The sequence below is a fragment of the Pseudophryne corroboree genome, chromosome 1 (assembly GCF_028390025.1).
Source record: "Pseudophryne corroboree isolate aPseCor3 chromosome 1, aPseCor3.hap2, whole genome shotgun sequence".
Taxonomy (NCBI): domain Eukaryota; kingdom Metazoa; phylum Chordata; class Amphibia; order Anura; family Myobatrachidae; genus Pseudophryne; species Pseudophryne corroboree.
In genome coordinates, this window is record NC_086444.1 from 606,236,322 (window position 1) to 606,255,159 (window position 18,838).

Below are 18,838 nucleotides of genomic sequence, written 5' to 3' on the forward strand. Positions count from 1 at the left end.
GCTGGAAGCTGATCGCTGGAAGCAGATGGTTTGTAGCTGGAAGCTGGAGTAGTCACGGAGGACTGCAGAGTCAGGCTGCACCGCAAGATGGAAGCAGGTGCGGGTCTCTTAGTGGCTGCTGGTAACAGGAGCTGGAAACCTGGAGAAACAATCACAGGAGAGAGACTGGAACAAGGTTTGACAACCAAAGCACTGACCACTTCCTGGCCCAGGCACAGGATACTTATACCTGCAGCAAGGCAGGCATTGGCTGGACAATTATGCAGATTCCAGAAGCAGCGGATTGGTGGAAACTGAGGCATGTGATTGAAACCAACATGGCTGCGCCCATGTTAGCACTTGGAGGGAAAGTTAGTTTGAGAAACCATGTGGAGATTCGGCAGTAATGGCGGCGCAGACCGCGGAGGACAGGAGACGTCACACTGGCAACCTGCACACTGGAACCACATGGATGACAGCGGGTATCGCGGTAGACATGAAACGCCACACTGACAATCAGTAATCCGGAAACACAGGAGCGGCGACGGAGGCCGCAGAGGCTGTAACAGCGTCTCAGAGTGACAGGAGGGAGATGTAGAGCATGGACATCAGTAACACAGGTGAGATCCGGCCCTGGAACGCTGAGTCAGCCTCAGGAGACATCTAAATGGCAAATAATGGCGTCCAGATACCCGGATCGTGACAGCATCACCAGAGACTCTGTTCCGTGAAGACTGAGAGGCGGCACTGTTGAACACTACCTGAGCGTTGCAGAAAGACCAGTCATTGTAATTGATTTATGAACAAGAGTTGTTTTGTTCTATTTCTCTTTTCTCTCTTTCCCGCTGACAAACATTTTTTTTCAGGACATTCTATTTTTGCGAGGTTTTTTTATGAGGAGTTGAGTGTGGGACTGGAACTGGTTCTGGAGGAAGGAGTGATTTCCTTATAGGATCCCAGGATTAGCCGATCAGTTAGTTAAAGCCAGAGAAAAATCAAAGGACTAGTAGTTATGGAGTTCGGAGGTAATCAGGAACAATCAGACAATGGCTATTCACACATTGCAGATAAAGAGCTCATTAATGTATGTGGAAGAAAGGTTTATGAGTGGCTCTCCCCGAACTCCTTTGTTATTTAGGAAGGACACTACTTATAACCCTTGTTCAATTATTAAACAGACCTCGCATACGTTCCAGAAATGGAAACAATGTTCATAAAATGATAGGAATATGTAGATCATGAAAATGTTATATGTCACTTTCACGATTTGTTTGTGTCTTCTTCATCTACCCAGCAGAACCTCAATCGAATCCAAACATCAGTGTACAAAGACGTAGGTACATGTATGTGTGAAATGTTTGTTGCAAATCAGACATTATAGGCCAAAGCACTGTCCCAGCATACTCTATAGGTTGAATGTTGTCCCACACCCAACCAGTGGTCCCGTGACCGCCGAGTGCATATAGAGGATGTCTCGTCCTCCTCCCTGTCTCCCCCAAATATAGTCAAGTGTCTGATTTGCGAAATGAATACATACTTGTGTCTAGGTCACCGATTATTGTCTGAAATATTTTTTTCTTATGTTAATAATTGATGGCAGTTATTGTTTACTGCGAAAGGGTGGACTGTCGAAGTTAAAAATATTACATAGAAAGAACATACAGACTCCACATATATAAGTTGCTATGCTTGCAAATACATGCAGCGAGCACAGCAATATATGGTAACACGCATTTACACGGACATGCCACAGAGATGGATTTGACACTTATTTCATACAGCACATAATTATAATAATATCAAGCGCCAGACATCATAATGATTTAAAATTATATAATGGATTAATGTCATGTATGTGTATTATTGGAACGAAGCAAGATAGACCTGTCGTATTTGGTATTAAAGCAAGCAGATTAATGTAGATTCATTTGATACTTGTTATTAAGTTGTAGGACATTGCAACAAGGAGTTATGATTAAATGTATGAAAGCTAAAATCACTTTTATTAGAACAATAGACATTCCAAACAGGTGGTGGACAGGAAACTCAGGCCAGCCCTTTGGATGGACACTGGGCAAGTGCGTTGGCAGCACTGGAGCGGATGGACACTGGACAGGTACGTCAGCAGCACTTGAGCAGATGGACACAGGACAGTTGCGTTGGCAGCAGTGGAGCGGATGGACATTAGACAGGTGCATCAGCAACATTGGAGCGGATGGACACTGAACAGGTGAAAAGAAAAAAACCTTAGAATACCAGTCAACCAGCACTTGTATGGGGGTCAGTTTTTTTTTTTGTCCTCCTGAAGTCTTTCCTCTCATGGGGTTTTATCCTCAAATGTACAGGTAAGAGAAAGATATGGGTGGAACATAGCGTAAAACCTTCTTTAAAAACACATATTTATTACAATTAAAAATCACAGAAAAACACTAATTGCCTGTATGTTTCATTGGCAAATGCGTCCACATATAGACAGGTAACAGTGGATCATCAGCGTATTTTTGACAAAAAAACCCGCAAAAAATAACACTAATTGTCCAGATGTTTCACTGGCAAAAGTGTCCACAAGTATACAGGTAACAATAGATCTCCAGCATATTCTTTACAAAAAAGGGCATTCACAGTAGGATTGATCCTGGTATAGGATAGACAGTGGCTAATTACCCAATTCAGGTGAGAACTGACAACGTAACGGTTTGGAGGTGAGTGAGTCATAAGAAAGGCTCATTCAAAGAAGGCTTTCTTTGTGGCGCACTCTTTTAAAATGTTTATTAGTTATTTAAAACATAACTTTTATTTAATAATTGCTTAAAATAATGTGACAAAAATTAAACAATGATTGTGCGAGGAACAATTTGAAAATAAACTTATAGGAGCGAGATGACTAGGTCAACAAGTCTGAGCTCCAGTGAATATAATAATCACAGTAATTGATCCAGCTCAGACTTGATGACCTAGTCATGTCACTCCTATAAATTTATTTTCAAATTGTTCCTCGCACAGTCATTGTTTAATTTTTGTCACATTATTTTAAGCAATTTTTAAATAAAAGTTATGTTTTAAATAACTAATAAACATTTTAAAAGCGTGCACCATAAAGAAAGCCTTCTTTGAATGAGCCTTTTTTTATGACTCACTCACCTCCAAACCGTTATATTGTATTTTGCTTTTGGGTACACCTCCAGCCTAAAGAGAATTTTGACAATAAAATGTACAAGAAATCATAAATTGGCTGGTTTCATAATATTTGTCACTATTGATACTCAGTCCTGTGCAAAATCATTTGAGTGGTCACCCTCCACCTGTATACGAGAACTGACAACGGACAGTTCTTAAGCGCACATGAATCACCAGATGCTCCCTGGATTGGGAATAGCCTGTGCCACGTCTCTGTCCTCCAAGACCTGATCTCTGGGGCACCTACGCGTTCCGACCCTTTCCTGGGTCTTTCTCTAGGTAAGCTCCTGTAGTGAAGGTACCTCGGCAGCACTGGAGGAGATGGACATTCAACAGGTGCTTTGGCAGTACTGGAGCGGACGGATACTGGACATCTACTTAATGGACACATCACAGCCACTTAATGAACATAGTACAGCCACTTTAGATGGACACAGGCAGCACAGCAACTTGTATCGATGGGCACATTATAGCCATTTGTATGGAGTCTGGACACAGTTTATTAACAGTTTTGTATATAGAGCAGCATATTCTGTTGTGCTTTACAATTGGAACAACAGCAATAGAACAAAACTAGGTAAAAACAGACAGACATATAGGTAGGAAAGCCCTGCTTGCCAGCTTACAATCTATAGGGATATAGGCATTGATACAAGTACAGCCACTTGAACCAGCAGAGTACAGTGCAGCACACAACAGCGTGCCTGAGTACCCAGTTAAATGGCACCGTATCACTGCCGCGGGTCCCTTATATAGAATCTGAAACCCACGACAATCCGATCCCGGGATGTTGACGTTTTGCCTTGAATTGTAATCCAAGTCAGGTGGGAAAAATCGAGCTGCGGCTTGGATTGACTCAGATACCAGAAGTTCGGATGATCTCGGATTTCAAGGAATCTGAACCGCTCATCTCTACTAATATTCTCTTGCAGGCAATGTGCAACTTGGTGGGAAATCATTGCTCTTAAGTGGTGACAGGGGGTGCAAGAGGTGTTTGTGGAGCACTTTCCCTTTGGTGGGGAGAGTAGTCACTGTCCGTAAGGGGAGCCTAGGCACCGTCCTTGAGTTAGAGCCCAGTAGTACTATTTCAGTTAGGGAAAGGTGGATTCTCCACAGCTCAGGTTACATTGAGGGCATACATCTACCCATATTTTGTTATGCAGTGTTAAGGGCTGTAACTGATTGTTGCAATGCTTTGTTGGTCACCCATCCTATTTACTTAATTAATAAAAGCTGTGACTTTGTACCGCCAATTACATGTCTATGTCTTATGTACTTGAGTTACGTTGGTTGACTTCAAGGGATGGTTCTTGTGATACTGTTCCGGTGAAACCAGGATCTTTGGATACATAGGTATTAATTGGACACCCAAGAAGGCACTAGTCCCAACAAATACAGTTGATTGAGAAAATTATTCAATTATACTTAGCTTAGCGTAATATTCAATGTGGTATCCCAGAGAGCTCGCCACTTACTTCAGTGTCTGGAATCAGTTTAATATGGTATATGCTTGCAATCTCAGGTCCTAAAATGAGGCTGCTGTTAATTTGCAAATGAAGGCTTATATAGCCTTGTCTCTGGAATAACTCCTGAATACACATTTTAAGAGGCACAAAGTTCAACTAGAAAATATACATGAATACTAATAGACAATAGGGGCAGTGTTGCCTCTCTTATAATCAGTGGCGTAACTAGAAATTTTTCTCCCCCAAGCCAAAAAATGGTTCCATGCACGGTGCCAGGGGTTTTCATGCTCAGGGTGTCATGCTCGTTGCCAGGGGTTTCATGCACTGGGTGTCATGCTCGTTGCTAGGGGGTAGTGCTTGTTGCTAGGGCTGTGCTCCCAGTGCTACATATGCCCCCAGTGCCAGATATTCCCCCACAGTGCCAGGTACTCACATGCCCCCAGTGCCAAATATAGCCCCCCCATGTGCCAGGCACACATATACCCCCCCAGTGCCACATATGCCCCCAGTGCCAGATATTCCCCCACGGTGCCAGGTACTCACATGCCCCCAGTGCTAAATATAGCCCCCCCATGTGCCGGTACACATATACCCCCCAGTGCCACATATGCCCCCTCAGTGCCACATATGCCCCCCAAAGTGCAAAATATGCTCCCCCAGTGCCAGTTAAACCCCCCCGTGCTCCCCCGCTGTTTTGTGATGGAGGGACACAGAGGGCACAGCGCGCGCCTCTCCTGTGTCCCTCCTGCGTCTCCGGTGGGTCTGTTAAAGGAAGTGCCGGTTCGTGAGCCAATCAGAGCTCACGAACGGCACTTCATTTATTAGACCCGCCGGAGACCCAGGAGGGACACAGGAGAGGCGCGCGCTGTGCCCTCCGTGTCCCTCCATCACAGCAGCGGAGGGAAGGAGGGAGAGGAGACCCCAGTTTGACATGCGGACGCTCGTCCGCATGTCAATCTGCGCTAAATCAGTGGCGGCGCCCCCGCAGCCCTGCGCTTCCAAGCCACCGCGAGGGCTGCGGGGGCAGTAGTTACGCCACTGCTTATAATTTACAATTGAACAAGATTATCTGATATTGAATAATTTTGCTACTCAAACACTTATCTGTCTGGTCACATCAGACAGCAAGCTTTGTCCTCTCTTGCAAAACATATATTTTTAAATCAGCTTGTTGTATATAAGCATTAACCCTAACTGTCCCATAAAAGGCACCATTTTGTATCCATATGACAGATGCCTAATCGAAGACATCAACCACTAGGCGGCTTATGTTCTCCCTCCAACCCTCAGGCTTGGTATGCAATGAGTATGTTGACATTTATAATGAGGACACCAGAATGTCAACAGTTACGATATCGATATCATAAATTTTGACACCTAAAAAATGTCAACATGTACACAATGTTCATATTGTCAAAATGTTGACATTAGTGTTACAGTTAGTGTTAAGATTAGCTAAAAACCACAGTGTCGGCATTTGGGCCATGTCAGCATTTCATCAATATGAGTACTTATATTGAGGAATGCAATTATCCTTTAATTTTGTGAGCTGACATGTACTGTACCATTTCAGCTTTGGGTCCATGTCCTATTTACAAAAGAGATAACATGGAATGAATCCTTCAAATGTATGTAGTCTGCAGAAACATTACAATGGTAAACAGTAGAGATGAGCGGGTTCGGTTTCTCTGAATCCGAACCCGCCAGAACTTCATGTTTTTTTTCACGGGTCCGAGCGACTCGGATCTTCCCGCCTTGCTCGGTTAACCCGAGCGCGCCCGAACGTCATCATGACGCTGTCGGATTCTCGCGAGGCTCGGATTCTATCGCGAGACTCGGATTCTATATAAGGAGCCGCGCGTCGCCGCCATTTTCACACGTGCATTGAGATTGATAGGGAGAGGACGTGGCTGGCGTCCTCTCCGTTTAGAATTAGAATAGATTAGAGAGACACTTGATTTACTAATTTTGGGGAGCATTAGGAGTACTCAGTAGTGTACAGTGCAGAGTTTTGCTGATAGTGACCAGTGACCACCACTTTTATTTATAATCCGTTCTCTGCCTGAAAAAAGCGATACACAGCACACAGTGACTCAGTCACATACCATATCTGTGTGCACTGCTCAGGCTCAGGCCAGTGTGCTGCATCATCTATATATATTATATATCTGTCTGACTGCTCAGCTCACACAGCTTATAATTGTGGGGGAGACTGGGGAGCACTACTGCAGTGCCAGTTATAGGTTATAGCAGGAGCCAGGAGTACATAATATTATATTAAAATTAAACAGTGCACACTTTTGCTGCAGGAGTGCCACTGCCAGTGTGACTAGTGACCAGTGACCTGACCACCAGTATATAATATTAGTAGTATACTATCTCTTTATCAACCAGTCTATATTAGCAGCAGACACAGTACAGTGCGGTAGTTCACGGCTGTGGCTACCTCTGTGTCGGCACTCGGCAGCCCGTCCATAATTGTATATACCAGTGACCTAACCGTGGTTTTTTTTTCTTTCTTTATACATACATACTAGTTACGAGTATACTATCTCTTTATCAACCAGTCTATATATTAGCAGCAGACACAGTACAGTGCGGTAGTTCACGGCTGTGGCTACCTCTGTGTCGGCACTCGGCAGCCCGTCCATAATTGTATATACCACCTAACCGTGGTTTTTTTTTCTTTCTTTATACATACATACTAGTTACGAGTATACTATCTCTTTATCAACCAGTCTATATATTAGCAGCAGACACAGTACAGTGCGGTAGTTCACGGCTGTGGCTACCTCTGTGTCGGCACTCGGCAGCCCGTCCATAATTGTATATACCACCTAACCGTGGTTTTTTTTTCTTTCTTTATACATACATACTAGTTACGAGTATACTATCTCTTTATCAACCAGTCTATATATTAGCAGCAGACACAGTACAGTGCGGTAGTTCACGGCTGTGGCTACCTCTGTGTCGGCACTCGGCAGCCCGTCCATAATTGTATATACCACCTAACCGTGGTTTTTTTTTCTTTCTTTATACATACATACTAGTTACGAGTATACTATCTCTTTATCAACCAGTCTATATATTAGCAGCAGACACAGTACAGTGCGGTAGTTCACGGCTGTGGCTACCTCTGTGTCGGCACTCGGCAGCCCGTCCATAATTGTATATACCACCTAACCGTGGTTTTTTTTTCTTTCTTTATACATACATACTAGTTACGAGTATACTATCTCTTTATCAACCAGTCTATATATTAGCAGCAGACACAGTACAGTGCGGTAGTTCACGGCTGTGGCTACCTCTGTGTCGGCACTCGGCAGCCCGTCCATAATTGTATACTAGTATCCAATCCATCCATCTCCATTGTTTACCTGAGGTGCCTTTTAGTTGTGCCTATTAAAATATGGAGAACAAAAATGTTGAGGTTCCAAAATTAGGGAAAGATCAAGATCCACTTCCACCTCGTGCTGAAGCTGCTGCCACTAGTCATGGCCGAGACGATGAAATGCCAGCAACGTCGTCTGCCAAGGCCGATGCCCAATGTCATAGTACAGAGCATGTCAAATCCAAAACACCAAATATCAGTAAAAAGCCTCTTTTTTTCTTTGCGTCATGTGCTGTTTGGGGAGGGTTTTTTGGAAGGGACATCCTGCGTGACACTGCAGTGCCACTCCTAGATGGGCCCGGTGTTTGTGTCGGCCACTAGGGTCGCTAATCTTACTCACACAGCTACCTCATTGCGCCTCTTTTTTTCTTTGCGTCATGTGCTGTTTGGGGAGGGTTTTTTGGAAGGGACATCCTGCGTGACACTGCAGTGCCACTCCTAGATGGGCCCGGTGTTTGTGTCGGCCACTAGGGTCGCTTATCTTACTCACACAGCGACCTCGGTGCAAATTTTAGGACTAAAAATAATATTGTGAGGTGTGAGGTATTCAGAATAGACTGAAAATGAGTGTAAATTATGGTTTTTGAGGTTAATAATACTTTGGGATCAAAATGACCCCCAAATTCTATGATTTAAGCTGTTTTTTAGTGTTTTTGGAAAAAAACACCCGAATCCAAAACACACCCGAATCCGACAAAAAAAATTCGGTGAGGTTTTGCCAAAACGCGTTCGAACCCAAAACACGGCCGCGGAACCGAACCCAAAACCAAAACACAAAACCCGAAAAATTTCAGGCGCTCATCTCTAGTAAACAGCAGAGACAGGGAAGCTAATTAAGCACTGGACTCTATTTATCTTTTCTCCAGTTTCCCCACCAACAGACTGATTTTATTTGCAACTACTGTGACATTATACAGAGGAAATTCTGAGCAGCTATTAGCATCAAACTGACCAATGTTTGGATAGAAAAGGAGATTGAGAAAGTTATTGTGCTATAAACCTATGAATGTGTTTTAAAAGGTTAGAACACTCATACCACTGATAGGCTAAATAAGGGACATAAATACCATGTGGATATAATAGACCAGACCTGTCAAATCTGCTAACAGAAATATTCATGTGTGTACGCATCATGCAAGGATGAGTGCGGCTTTATCTGTATGACAATGTTTCTCAACCTCGCCCCTCAAGGCCCACAACAGCAAGCTGCAATGCACTGTGTGTTCTGACACCTTTCTCTCATAGCCATCATTAACTTTGTCAGCAACTCACTTGTTACCTAATATACAGTATAGCTCCCCTTGAAAGGTGCCACCGTAAGAAGAAAATCAACGGCATTCAAGACACCTGTAAGCCTACAATTCACCTTGTTTTAATCAGCAATAGAACCTGTGTAATCATAGGTGTGTTGGATTAAAGGGATATTATTTCAAGCCTACAGGCATATCTCCCAACATGACCCTCTCCAGGAGGGACAGAATGCTCTGCTCCTGGACTTTTCTCCTAATTTGTGATTGCTGTCACCTGTGTTGTACATGTCAGTGGATAAGAAAGGTGTTTCAGCACAGGTGATGGCAATCATATATTAAGAGGGAAGTCCAGGAGCAGAGCATTCTGTCCCTCCTGGAGAGGGTCATGTTGGGAGGTATGTACATGTATATATATAATTTATCTACAGCACTCTCCATAGCTAGATTGATTGAGATACACTTGGCATGTGACCACTTTGTTTAAACAAAAAATCATGGTAATTTGGCACTCACCATATAATGTAATTTGGGGCTACTGGCGACACCCCAAAAACATAAATGACACTGGGCAGCCACCTCATTGGTGTGTGGGAAGAGCTACTAAGCTACTAATTATTTTTAATAGGTTGGCAGTTACATCCAACTCATTGATAACTGGAAAATTTAAACCTGGGTAATGCCGGGTACTTCAGCTAGATAAAATGTAAAGTCACTTTACTTTAGGGAAATAGGGAGAGATCTGTACTAAGCATTGGAAAGAGTGGAGAAGTGAGACAATGGAGAATATGCCCATGGCAACCAATCAGCATTGAAGTAACATTTATAATTTGCATACTATAAAATTATACATAACAGTTGATTGATTGCCATGGGCAACTTCTCCACTGGCTCACTTCTACACTCTTTTCACTGCTTAGTACACCTACCCCATAGGATGTTGATGCTTTCCATTTGTACAGTGTCTCATTGGGCTCTCTAAAATGGAACCAGCAGTAGTCTCACATCATTGCAGGATCATGTAGTTGGTCTCTTTTCTGTTACTAGAATCCAGCACAGCAGACTAAGGGTGAGATGCACAAAGAAGGCTGAATACATTCCGCCAGACTTTGCACTTACATCGCAGGGGTACTAATTGCATGTGCACTAACTGCGATTAGTACTGCAAAGGACAGCTCTTCCGTTAAGAGCTATCCTTTGCAATGTCCTCACATCACTGAACTTCCAGGTTTCAGCTCTGGGAGTCCACCTGCGCATACGCAGAGTAACGCGGCAGCTGGGAGGGATCCAATTGGATCCCTCACACAGCGTGTCGCGGAAAGAAGCTCAAAGGCTTCTATAGGGTAATGCCAGCAAAAGCTGGTGTTACTCTCCTCACTGAAGCCCCAGGCACTCCAAGCACTCACTTACCGTTGCTCTGCACATGCACACAGCATCCAGACAGTGCGGTTGTCAGCCTGGGGGCAGCCCAGCAGTTCGGGAAGCACTGTGCACGCAGCCACAGTGCAAAACCGTATTGTGCCATGATGCCTTTAGTGCACGCAAGATTGTCCGTCTTTCATACTACCGTATGGTGGGAGGGATGCATCAGTAATTGATTCAGATGTTTAGTTATGTGATTGCCACTGGACATGCTAAAATCACACAATCAGTGACACAGTGACTGTGAGCATGATTTAGGGTTGGGAATGAAGCAAAGAAATAAAGTTTACACTTTAACAAAAACATGTTGCACTGCATGTGGGGCAGATTTAAAATATGCAGAGATTTTAAAAGATGGGGAGGGACGTGTCCCAGCAGAACTCTAAATTGCAGTGTAAAAATAAAGGCGTCCAGTATTTGTAGTCTACATGCAAATATTAGAATGACAGAGTGCTACTTTGCATAGAACAGCATGGTCAGGGCTGCCATCCGAAATTCTGGGGCCCAGGGTCAACATAATAAGAAGGTACCCAACCCCAACCCCCCCCCCCCCGCCCCCCCCAGGGGCGTTTCTAGAGTGGAGGAGGCCCATGTGCAGGCTCTGGGTGGGCCCCCTCCTTTCTTGCTGGCAGCGCTGTGTAGACTCCGGGCAATAGGGTTCCTAGGGGACCCTAGCGCTGTCCCAGAGTCTACAGCGCATGCGCAGATATCCGGGAAAATGGCCGGCGGCCATTTTTCCTGTGATTTACCTACTGCGCATGCGTGAAACACCGGAAAAATGGCGCCACACCATTTTCCCAGTGATTTCGGCAGAGCTGCTTCTGCTGCACCACGGGACTCCGGAGGGTAAGTACTTCTATTAATGGATGCAGGGTGTGCGATGTGGGCACCCCTGGACTCCCGGGGGCCCATGTGCACCACACACACTGCACCCATTATAAATACGCCAGTGCCCCCAACCCCCGACCAAGACAATAAACTTATATATATAAATTCCTGTGCACATACTCTCAGCAACACTAGATTATGCCCCCCACAGTAACACCCGACACATAATTACGCCCAACACAGTTATGCCCCTGACACCATATTATGCCCCCACAGTAATGCCCGTCACTATACTATACCCCCACAGTTATGCCCCTGTCACCAACATACTGTATTATGCCCACATAGTAAAAATGCCCCAATGCGCAGTACCTGTTCTCAGGGGTTATGCTCGTTGTCAGGGGTTTTACACATTGTCAGGAGAACCCCTCCGCAGCCGCAGCCATTGCGGGTCTGCGGCCTCGGCGGGTGCCACTGTACACTCCTGCCCCTTCAACCTTTTGAAAATGTCCCTCCCGAAAGCATTTAAAATAACTGTCTCCTCTGAGGCGGTGGCCATTTTGGGAAGGTCATTTTCAGTACTTCCAGCCGAGGCCCTCTCAGCAGCGGCAGGCAGCAGCAGGAAGAAACTGCAGGTGGTGAGCAACATGGGCTCTCCACACTCCCCGGGCCCAGGACAGTTGTGTCCCTAGCACCCCCCTGATGGCGACCCTGAGCATGGCTCCTCATTCCCTAAAGAAGATGGCCGCTGGAGTTAGTACTGTGCATGAACAGCACCATCTTGTTACTGTGAGGAGTGCCATAGTGGCAGGCGGACGTCTCCACCTTAGCTCAAGAGACCTGCCTGTTTTACCTGCACTAGTGCTGTTCCAGCATCCTGTATCGCTGTTGAGTTGTAACAAACAACCTCATTCCACTTCATGCCTTAATCAGTGTAACCACAGTGAGTATGGCGGTAGCTGCAACTCTCAATACACCACAGTGCTGGTTAAGCCACTGGACTTCTCTTTGGCTCAGATACATCCCGATGGTGTGTACACTACTCTGCCATACAACCGCATGTACACAGAGATTTCCACCAGCATTAACAGCCAGTATTTACCCAGCATGTCAAAATAAATATTTGCGGCACTTGTATTGCAACCTGATTTATCCAGGTGCAAATTGCTCCTTTATTTTGCTTTGTTCCCATCTCTGGATCAGCCCGTTTGAGTAAAAGGTTGCCTCCCATGACATATTTTGGGGTGGTCTCCTATTGTGTATTATAACTAGAGCAGACAGGCACAATGCATTTCTGTATTGGCTCAGCACCCTAATAATACAATAATTCTCAAAGAAGGAAATAAAAGATATTATACTAAAAGCTTTTCCCGAGCCTCTGCCAGCAGAATCTCTCCCAGAAATTCAATCATCATCTTGAGAAAGCTGGGGGTTTGGAAAGCTACTTGCCTTTTGAATTATGGATTTTGGGCAAGTGCATCCTGTTTAACACATTAACCCTTTCTGTGTTGGCAGGAACCATAACCAGATTTGGGGAATGTCTGTAGGAATATGCAGCAAAATAAATATCTATGCTGTGTGACTTCATTGTCTGTGAAAAAGTGTCATAAAAAGAAAATAATTGAATTGTACATTTCAGATGTGTGAAGGTCAGTGTGAGCTATTGCTAGACAAAGCAGCTTGCCAGATTATATAACCATTGCAGGGATAATGCCCGACAAAGTAGAAATGGAAAAAAATAGTAAAGGATGTGTCTATGCGTCGTTGAGCGTATTTTCATGCCAAGCTGTGCACCCACTGCTATTTGATGAGATGGGGACAAACTAGTTCCTTTTATTAAGTTTAAAAGTGTCAAATCACATTTCAGGCTGCGTGCACAGCATTCTGGGGCATTGATTAGCTACCAATGTCAGCATTCAGAACAGATGTGGCTATGGGGTCGGGAGTGCAGTTGTGGCGGAGGTCCCTTTATCCTTTTCAGTGAGGTTGTAGGTAATCGCTGTAGGTGATACAGTAGTTCATATTTATATATACATACTGCTGAGCAACATACAGTATTTATTTGGGAATTCTGGAAATCAGCTGAACAGCAGTCATCATTTCTTTGGTTGATCAGGAGACTGATGACTAGCAGCTGCTCGTTCACCAGAAAACGAGTTTTATGGTAAGAACTTACCTTTGTTAAAACTCTTTCTGCGAGGTACATTGGGCTCCACAAGGAATGGACAATGGGGTGTAGAGTAGGATCTTGATCCGAGGCACCAACAGGCTCAAAGCTTTGACTGTTCCCAGAATGCATAGCGCCGCCTCCTATAGCACCCCGCCTCCCTGCACAGGATCTCAGTTTTTAGTTAACCAGTCCAATGCAGTAGCAGGAAAAGAGACGACAACGGTTAGTAGCCACATACACCACACTCTCACGACAGAAGAAGTGTCAGCGGCTAATGCCATACCAACCCAAAGAAGCTAAGTGCGTCAGGGTGGGCGCCTTGTGGAGCCCAGTGTACCTCGCAGAAAGAGTTTTAACAAAGGTAAGTTCTTACCATAAAACTCGTTTTCTGCTGTGGGGTACACTGTGCTCCACAAGGAATGGACAATGGGGATGTCCTAAAGTAGTTCCTTATGGGAGGGGACGCACTGTAGCAGGCACAAGAACCCGGCATCCAAAGGAAGCATCCTGGGAAGCGGCAGTATCGAAGGCATAGAACCTTATGAACGTGTTCACAGAGGACCACGTAGCCGCCTAGCAGTTCAAGGGTCGTACCACGTTGGGCCGCCCAAGAAGGTCCAACAGACCGAGTAGAATGGGCCTTAATGTGATCAGGAACAGAGAGACCAGCCTTTACATAAGCATGTGCAATCACCATTCTAATCCATCTGGCCAGAGTTTGCTTGTGAGCAGGCTAGCCACGTTTGTGAAACCCAAACACAACAAAAAGAGAATCAGATTTCCTAATAGGAGCAGTTCTCTTCACATAGATACAGAGAGCCCGCACCACATCCAAAGACCGCTACTTGGGAGACAGATCAGGATAAACAAGTGCCGGAACTACAATCTCTTGATTAAGGTGGAACGAAGAAACCACCTTAGGTAGATAGCCGGGACGAGTCCTTAGAACCGCCCGCTCACGGTGAAATATCAGATATGGGGAACTACAGGACAAGGCACCCAAATCCGACACTCTTCTAGCTGAAGCAATAGCCAGCAGAAACACCACCTTAAGGGAAAGCCACTTAAGATCAGCTGAACCAAGAGGTTCAAACGGAGACTCTTGTAATGCCTCCAAAACCACCGACAAGTCCCAAGGAGCCACAGGCGGGACATAGGGAGGTTGGATACGCAACACGCCCTGAGTAAAGGTATGCACATCGGGTAAGGTCGCAATTTTTCTCTGAAACCACACCGACAAGGCAAATATTTGAACCTTGAGGGAGGCCAGACGCAGGCCTAAGTCCAGGCCCTGCTGAAGAAAAGCCAACAACTTGGCTATACTAAACATGGAATCGTCATAATCGTTAGATGCGCACCAAACAAAGTAAAAATGCCAGACCCTATAGTAAATCCGAGCCGAAGCCGGTTTCCGGCCCCGCAACATAGTTTGAATGACCGCCTCAGAAAACCCTTTAGCCCTTAAGACGGAAGCTTCAAGAGCCACGCCGTCAAAGACAGCCGGGCTAGGTCCTTGTAGACACAGGGGCCCTGAACAAGGAGGTCTGGGCGTTGTGGAAGTAGAATTGGACGCTCTGATGATAGGCCTTGCAGGTCTGAGAACCAGTGCCGTCTGGGCCACGCTGGAGCTATGAGAAGCAGAATTCCTTTTTCTTGCTTGAACTTCCGAATTACCCTGGGCAGGAGTGACACCTCCACGGCACCGCCAGCGTATCCACGAATGCTGCTTGAGGATCCCTTGTCCTTGCTCCGAAGACTGGAACCTTGTGATTGTGTCGAGACGCCATCAGATCTACATCTGGAAGGCCCCACCTTTCCACTAGGAGTTGAAACACTTCTGGATGGAGGCCCCACTCGCCGGCATGCACGTCCTGACGACTGAGAAAGTCCGCTTCCCAATTCAGGACTCCCGGAATGAATATTGCCGATATGGCCGGTAGATGGCGTTCTGCCCACTGTAGAATCCGTGAGACTTCCTTCATTGCTAGGCGGCTTCGAGTGCCGCCTTGATGATTTATGTAAGCCACTGTGGTGGCGTTGTCCGACTGTACTTGAACAGGACGGTTCTGATTTAAATGCTGGGCTAGGTTCAAGGCATTGAAGACCGCCCGCAACTCCAGAATATTGATCGAGAGGAGGGACTCCTCCTTGGTCCACCGTCCCTGAAGGGAGTGTTGCTCCAGTACCGCGCCCCAACCTCTTAGACTGGCATCTGTCGTCAACAGGACCCAGTCGGATATCCAGAACGGACGGCCCCTGCACAGTTGTTGGTCCCGGAGCCACCAGAGCAGCGACAGACGGACCTCCGGAGTCAATGAGATCATTTGAGACCTGATCCGGTGAGGCAGGCCGTCCCATTTGGCTAGAATCAGCCTCTGGAGAGGGCGAGAGTGAAATTGAGCGTACTCCACCATGTCAAATGCTGACAACATGAGGCCCAGCACCTGCATCGTCGAATGTATCGACACTTGCGGACGAGATATGAAGCAACGAATACTGTCCTGAAGTTTCAGGACTTTCTCCTGAGACAGGAACAACCGCTGGTTGTGAGTGTCCAATAGTGCTCCCAGATGCACCATGCTCTGAGCAGGGAACGGTTTATAGAGAAAACCTGACCTGTCCCATGCCCTGGTGATCTAGTGGGATCGCCTGTACTGCCACAGTGTCCACCGCCAGCACGCGTGGCCCGCCTCCCACTGATCGTGCCGGATCACGATAAAGACCGGATCCCACAAGCGGGACCCACTTACCACCTCCCGAAGCGCGGCCACAGGATCCCGGACAGCCCCCGTCGTGTGTGCCTGACAAGAGGAAAACCGGAGCCTCCTGCTGTAGTTACCCGGCAACCAGGGCTCGGGAGTGTACAGTGCCGCTGGGGAGAGCCGGAGCTGCAGCCGTGAATGTCCACTGACATGTAACACAGCTGCTGCCCTTGAAGTCTTCACTTTTTTCCTCAGAAAAAAAGCTCTTCTTAGGGCTGCCTGGAGCAGCCCCCCTGTTAAGTGCCTGCTACTGCAGCACCAACTACAAAACTGAGATCCTGTGCAGGGAGGCGGGGTGATATAGGAGGCGGCGCTATGCATTCTGGGAACAGTCAAAGCTTTGAGCCTGTTGGTGCCTCGGATCAAGATCATACTCTACACCCCATTGTCCATTCCTTGTGGAGCCCAGTGTACCCTGCAGCAGAAATAGGTTTATTATATAGGTAGGGGAAGGCAGGGCCGCCAACAGGGGGGTGCAGGGGGCACATCTGTCTCGGGCCCAGCCTCTCTGACAGGCGGCCATTTTGGGAGGGACGTTTTCAATACACCTGCAGGAGGACGGAGGACGGAGGAGAGCAGCAGAACAGCGGGGATGGAGGCGGGCAGGCAGCGGCATCAGCATCCCAGCCCTCCCGACAGCGGCACATGTATGTATGCATGCATGCATGTGTGTGTATATAATACACACACACACACACACACACACACACACACACACACACACACACATTCATTAACTGGTGCAATTCTAAAAGTGACTCCTCCAGAGAGTTTGTTCCAGCTTTGCCTGTGCCACAGGATCAGCTCACATACTGTTTGAGGTCCCCTATCAACTTAATGATATACACATTTATTATTATGCAAGGGATGCAGTTTTATAATAAAATATCACTAAAGGTCAAACTGCACCCTATTCTGATTGCAATTATACCTGTCATAAGCATGTTGCTCGTCAATGGGTGGGGTAGTTGGAGATTTCAACATTGGGACTACAAATGTAATTTGATGCTTCATTTTGAAAGGTATTTCCTACTAGATATAATAACATTAACATTATTAAAATGTTAACAGTGATATTGCTACCTTATTTTCTTGTACATTTAAGCACAGTTCTGGCCTAGAATGTATACATCTGTAAGTTTCTCCATCTGGTCCACATGAGTATTAAATACTTTGTTTCAGGATGTAAATCTGCTTCTCCTGTGCAGCATGCACAGACGACTGGAAAGCGCCATAGACACTGCCAGAAGGAAGATTCTACCAATAGTAGGTAATGGGAGAGGGAGGAGTCAGCGCCAGAGACACTGCCAGAAGGAAGATTCTACCAATAGTAGGTAATGGGAGAGGGAGGAGTCAGCGCCAGAGTCACTGCCAGAAGGAAGATTCTACCAATAGTAGGTAATGGGGGAGGGAGGAGTCAGCGCCAGAGTCACTGCCAGAAGGAAGATTCTACCAATAGTAGGCAATGGGGGAGGGAGGAGTCAGCGCCAGAGTCACTGCCAGAAGGAAGATTCTACCAATAGTAGGTAATGGGAGAGGGAGGAGTGCAGTGCACACAGGCCAATGGAGGCCTGCACACCCTGCACCAATTATTGGGGGTGATTCAGAACTGATCGCTGCAGTACGTTTTCGCACAGCGGGCGAACAGGTCATAACTGCGCATGCACCACAATGCGCACGCTCATCGGACAACAACAAAGGGCATCGCCGATCAGCAATAAGATGTTGCAAAAATTCAGATCGCACGGGCATTCGCAAGGTGACTGACAGGAAGAGGACGTTTGTGGGTGGTAACTGACCGTTTACTGGGAGTGCCAGGGAAAACGCAGACGTGCCCAAGCGTTTTCAGGAAGGGTGACATCAGCTCCGGCCGTGATCAGCCTCTTCTCATCGCACTGTAGGAGTAACACCTGGGCTGCGCACACACTGCACATGGTGGATTTTTACAGCTCGGCGTACAAATGCGATTGCACACTTGCACGGCAAATTTACACCCCCCTGGGGGCGACGACTATCTGAACACAGGACAGCATTGTTAGCAGCCCAGCGATCAGGTCTAAATCACCCCCATAGACAGTCCATTTGATAACTACATGATATTACTACAAGGCCTCATTCCTCTTATAGGGCTCCATTTAAAAACAAGTCATAACTCATTTAGCACTTGATAAAGGGTTTGAAGCCATTAGCTTAGCTTACCGATGTTTATGACTGTACCGCTTACCACATACAGTATGTAGATGGTGTTAGCGGTAGGTTACTGCCAGCAGTGTTGAGACCAGGAAGCATTCCAGGCTTTGCTGAGTTCTCTCCCGGTTGCACACAAGGTCAGTTTGCCTGCACATTAATGAGTAAACTATCATCTGGCAACTCAGCAGAGAAAAAGGACATTGCGG